Consider the following 6,242-nt stretch of genomic DNA (forward strand, 5'->3'; position numbering starts at 1 on the left):
CTGCTCTGTGTTGGGTGCAACAGATCTTTCCTGTTTGTGTTTCAGGTCCCTCTGGGCTAGAAATCTCCACCACTCTGTTGTTCTGTTGCTTCTGCTGCTCTAGAATTTGTTGAGAGTCCTTCTTTAGAAGTATTTTATGGGTTGTGGGGGAAGAGCTAGTGTATTTGCGTCTTTCTACTATGTCAACTTGGCTCCTCCCCCAGCTATTTTAATATTAACATTTGATGTACCCTAAGTGATTTTTCAGAAAGTGAGGGTGATGTAGATTGGAATGTAGCTCTACATGCTAAGATCAGGATTATGGAAATTTTGGAGAATTTTCATGGAAGTTTAGAAAATTCTTAGGTTAGGCTGTTAAGAGATGTTCTGAAAAAAGCTGTTTAATCAGAAGAGCTTTATTTGGGGTTCCACTAACCTGGATGGAGAACCTTTTTTTTAAACAAGTTTCAAGATCCTATGAAAGAAGGAAGATGGACTATAGCTATGGTCAAGCAGTGAAAGTGTGAACCAGATACCAAGAAGGGAGAAGCTGGATGTATGTCTGAGCACAGAATGTAGCCCACAATTGGTAAGAAATTACAGTCAACAGTTATTCTTTCCTCCCATTTTCTCAGAGAACAGAAATTATTCTGAATGTGATCCCTATAGCAACCTATACCTTATTTAATTGCTTATACATGTTGATTTATTACAAAGCTCTTGAGTCTGCTACTGACTCTTTTCCTTAATAGATCTTTATTTCTCTGAGTTCAAAGTTAGTTTAATGGATATACTCTGTGATATTACACAATTTTCATAAAACCCTCTAACTAAATTGGCCCTCATCTTGAAATAATGTTGGGGAAATCACTTCTTTTATAGACTAGTTTCCTTTCTCTCAGAAAAAAAGTAACACAAACAAACAAACAAAACCACATTGATTCATCCCTGGGCAAAGTGTTGCCAAGTTCTGTCCTTAACTGTCTCTCCATTACTTCCTCTACCAGATTTCCACCTTCTTTTAGAAAGAAGTATTTTAGCTTGTCTCCAGGCTGTCATTTTATTGCTGTTGCTATCCATGCCTGCTGCATTTCTGTTGTTTGGGGTTTTTGTTAAGGAGCAAATAACCTCTTCAATTTTGGTTTTCTGTCTGAAAATGTTTCAAGTGCCTCTTCATTATTGACTGTCCATCTTTTTCATATATGATTACCTCAGATTTGAAGGCTAGGTCACCTTGGGCTGTATCTTGAGCATCATTACTCTTTGTAACGCATTATTCCATTTCCTCCTGTGTTTTCTCATGGTTGCAGAATAGATTTTCCTTATTTGAATTTCTTTTCCTTTGTATTTTGATGTCTGTTTCCTGATTGCTTGAAGAACATGTTGTTTTTGAACAGTTAAAGTTAACCACTATATGTCTCAAAATTTGCAGCCTTCGTTTGTTTGTTTGTTTTTTCCTGGAGGTAATCTCAGAATTCTTTCAGTTGATATTTCATTATTTTTATGTTCAAAAGTTCTAGGTATTTCTTTCTATTATTTCCTTCATTATGGTTTTAAGTTTTTTTTGGTCATGTTTTTTTTCTGGGAGATTTGTGATGTTTAGGCTGTTTCTATGTATCCTGTCTTTGAGATCAGTATGTTTTGTTTGTTTAATGTGTGCATTCTCTTTTAGCATTATTGTTTTTTTGCTTCTCTTCATCAAGATTGTCTTTTATTTCTGTATATTTAAATTCCAAATTTATTTTTGTTTCCTTGGTGAGGCTTGCCATTGAAGATTTCAGTTTTTGTATCTTGCCTATTATTTTTGGGTGCAGGCATCTGTACTTCTGCTTTGCTACTTCTCATTTCTCTTTTGAAACACTCAGAAACATTGTTTATGGGTCTATATTCTCCTCAAATGCCAGAGTCCTTTGTCTCATCAAATGTTGGATTATTTTCCATTGTTTTGCAGCATTTCTTTATATGTGCTTGAACTCACTAGATCTGGAGGCCATACTTCGTCCTGTTGTTACTATTCTTGCTCTTGACGTGTCTATTTTCAAGGTTTTTGAATTTCCTTCTCCCTCATATCTTTGGTAATTTCAGTCTCCCGCATACCCACCTTATTTTCCCCTCTTATTCACTTTCTGGCTCCCTCCTATCGGAATACAATTTCCTTGGCCTCCTACCATCCTGGGAAATTCTTGGTTCACCAACCTATGTTTGTGCCAGCTGGCTGATGGGTGGTCAGAACCGTCCAGAGTTGATGATGTATTCTTTTAGATTTAGTGGAATGTTGCACAGCAGTGCCCTCCCCTGCTGCTCCAGTGACCTATCCTGGTGTTTTGTCCAGCTTTCTGTATTTCTTATTTCTTTGTTCAAGCCCTGGTAGTTCAGACCTCTACAGAGCTGGTGCTACAGGGTTGGAGACTCCAGAAAGTTTTTGTTCCTGACGGTTTGTGGCTGCGTGGCTGTCTGTTAGACAATTAAAGCAAATTTCCATAGACTAGAGCTGGGTCACCCCAGCAACAGAAAAAGGGAGAGTGGGCAGGATTGTGATGGTGGATTTTGTTGTTAGCCTGTAATATATTCTTGGGTCTGTTAGCACAGCCTTGTTGCTGGTAGTGTGGGAGGTAAGGGAGGGGTACTAAGTGAGCTTGAGGTCAATAAACAATAATGTTTTCTTTTGGCTTCTGGTGGCCTAGACCATGGAGACAACTGAAGTTGCTTTATATTTGTTGCGTAATTTCTGTTTTGGAGAGGTTTGAGAGGTAATGGGGATCAGAGAAAATCTCAAATCTGCTGTCTTGTTGCTACTTAATAAATTCAAGAGAGAAGATTTATCTATATGTAGATATATACACACACAACTACACACATGTATATATACATGCACACACGTACACATGAGCATATGTCTATATACATACAAACATGCATGCATGCACATGTGTGTACATGTAAATATGCAATCATGCCATGGAATTTTATTGTTCAAAACACTTGACCAATCTCAGTAATTTACCCATACTCAAAAGAACCAGGTTGGAAGATTATGGCTGTTGTATGCATATACCACTGGACTTTATTAATGTGTGGATGAGTTTTGTGGAAGTACTTCTCTCTCTCTCTCTCTCTCTCTTTTGCTTCCTTCAAAATCAGATCAAGCACCACCTTTTACCTGAAGCATTTCCTGATCCTCCCAAACTGGAATTACTTCACATAACCCATGATATTGTCTTGTATTTACTTTGAATATATATCTACTGATACATGTACATGCTGGTCCCTAGGTAGAATTTAAGCTCCTTAAAGTCAGGGAATGTTTCATTTTTGCCTTTGTATCCCAATGTCTAGCACATTATCTGGCAAATAGTAAGCACTTAATATAGAGAAAGAAATCCATACTAAGAGATGTTATAATCAGGGGGACAGATTTGCAACGTATGTGAAGAGGGAGAGCACAGCTAAGTGGCACAGTGAATAAAGTACTGGACTTGGAGTCAGGAAGACATCTTCTGAGTTTAAATCTAGCCTCAGACACTTACCTGCACAAGTCACTTAACCCTGCTTGCTTCAGTTTCCTCAGGTATAAAATGAGCTGGAGAAGGAAATGACAAACCACTCCGGTATCTTTGCCAAGAAAACCCCAAATGAGGTAGCTGAATGTGATTGTAAATGACTAAATAACAACAAAAGAGAAGGGAAATAAAGGAAGGCAAAAATCATGTATCTTATTGATACCAAGAAAGGTGACTGAGAATGTATGGACAATTACCAACACATATGCTTACTCTCTCATTTATTCAAAATCTTTATCAAAGTTACCTATATATGACTTGAAGGTATCCTCTATGAGGGTAGTAGGACTAATAGTAGTAGTAGTGGTGCACATGGTGGTAGTAATATCTAGCATTTACATAGCTCTTTAAGGTTTATTCAAAGTACTATAAAAATATTATCTCATTTGAGCAAACCTATGAGATTATTACCTCTATTTTACCTGGGGAAACTGAGGGAGACAGAGGTTAAGTAAATTGTCCAGTTTCACATAGTTATTAAATGTCTGAGGTCAGATTTGAAATTGGGTCTTTTGACTCCAGATTTAATACTCTATGCATTGTACCACCTAGCTGCTTATGGTTATTTAAATATGAATAGACAGAATTTTCAATGAGGGAACTAGCAGGGAACAAATAGGCTTTTGCAAACAACATTGAAAAATGAATGCACATTTTACCATTTCATAGTTGCCAGAAAGATATAGAGAATAAAATATACCCCTGAATTTATTGCTTGTTTGTTTTTTAAAGCATTTGACTTGGTAGAACAAAATGCCACTTTACAGGCCCTTTTCTAACATGTTGTATCTCATCTATATGTCAAGATCATTCAGGATTCCTTTGATGATATAACAACATAAATTACCCTGTTCACTGACCTCAATGGCTCTTTGATCATAAATATCAGAGAAGGATTAAAATAAGCAATAATATTTGCTCCATAAAAGTATTTTCCCCTGTAATAGAGGAGAGACAGCATAGGGTCCTAGTCAAGGAGAGACTTCCTGTGGATGGTGAGACCCTCTGGGCCCTCCTAGTTTTTAGATGGTATTGTGCTGACTGCATTGTATCCAAGTGATTTCAAACTTCTGGGAGACATCTGTAATGAATCAGAGAAGTTTGACTGGTGCACACACACAGGAAACATCAAATGGATGAAGAATGGCTATTGCCTATATTTCAACATGTGTCTGAATGGACACAATATAGCATGTTTTCCGATAGTATGCATATGTGGGGGAGAGTATATACCAATGAATTGGGCCCAAAATTGAAAAGGAGGAGGAAAGCAGGCTGGATGGCTTCCAGGAAATCTCAGAGCACCCTGAGTCTCCTACAACAACAAAGACCCGTCTTTTCAATACAGAACATTTTTTTTCTAGTGTGTTAGGGTTAGGATTAGGTGTAGGGGTAGGGTTAGGATTAGGGTTAGGGTTAGGGTTAGGGTTAGGGGTAGAGTTAGGGATAGGGTTAGGGTTAGGGTTAGGATTGGGTTAGGGTTAGGTTAGGGTTAGGGTTAGGGTAAGGATTAGGGTTAGTGTTAAGGATGGGGTTAGGGGTAGGTTTAGGGTTAGGGTTAGGGTTGAGGTTAGGGTTAGGGTTAGGGTTAGGGTTAGGGATAGGGTTAGGGTTAGGGTTAGGGTTAGGGTTAGGATTGGGGTTGGGGTTAGGGTTAGGGTTAGGGTTATGGTTAGGGTAAGGGTTAGGGTTAGGGTTAGGGTTAGGGTTAAGGATAGGGTTAGAGGTAGGGTTTGGGTTGGGGTTAGGGTTAGGGTAATGGTTAGGGTTAGGGTTAGGGTTAGGGGTAGGGTTAGGGTTAGGGTTAGGGTTAGGGTTAGGATTGGGGTTGGGGTTAGGATTAGGGTTAGGGGTAGTGTTAGGGTTAGGATTAGGGTTAGGGTTGGGTTAGGGTTAGGGTAAGGATTACGGTTAGTGTTAAGGATAGGGTTAGGGTTAGGGTTAGGTGTAGGGTTAGGGTTAGGGTTAGGGTTAGGGGTAGGGTTAGGGTTAGGGTTAGGGTTAGGGCTAGGGTTAGGGGAAGGGTTAGGGTTAGGGTTAGGGTTAGGGTTAGGATTGGGGTTGGGGTTAGGGTTAGGGTAAGGGGTAGGGTTAGGGTTACGGTTAAGGGTAGGGTTAGGAATAGGGTTAGGGTTAGGGTAACGGTTAGGGTTAGGGTTGGGGTTAGGAGTTGGGTTGGGATAAAGATTAGGGTTAGGGTTAAGGATAGGTTTAGGGTTAGGGTTAAGGATAGGGTTAGATTTAGGGTTAAGGATAGGGTTAGGGTTAGGGTTAAGGATAGGGTTAGGGTTAGGGTTAAGGATAGGGTTAGTGGTAGGGTTAGGGTTAGGGTTAGGGTTAGGGTTAGGATTGGGGTTGGGGTTAGGGTTAGGGTTAGGGCTGGGGTTAGGGTTACGGTTAAGGGTAGGGTTAGGAATAGGGTTAGGGTTAGGGTAACGGTTAGGGTTAGGGTTGGGGTTAGGAGTTGGGTTGGGATAAAGATTAGGGTTAGGGTTAAGGATAGGGTTAGGGTTAGGGTTAAGGATAGGGTTAGGGTTAGGGTTAAGGATAGGGTTAGTGGTAGGGTTAGGGTTAGGGTAATGGTTAGGGTAAGGGTTAGGGTTAGGGTTAGGGTTAAGGATCGGGTTAGAGGTAGGGTTTGGGTTGGGGTTAGGGTTAGGGTAATGGTTAGGGTTAGGGTTAGGGTTAGGGTTGGGGTTGGGG

The sequence above is a fragment of the Notamacropus eugenii genome, chromosome 5 (assembly GCF_028372415.1).
Source record: "Notamacropus eugenii isolate mMacEug1 chromosome 5, mMacEug1.pri_v2, whole genome shotgun sequence".
Lineage (NCBI taxonomy): Eukaryota > Metazoa > Chordata > Mammalia > Diprotodontia > Macropodidae > Notamacropus > Notamacropus eugenii.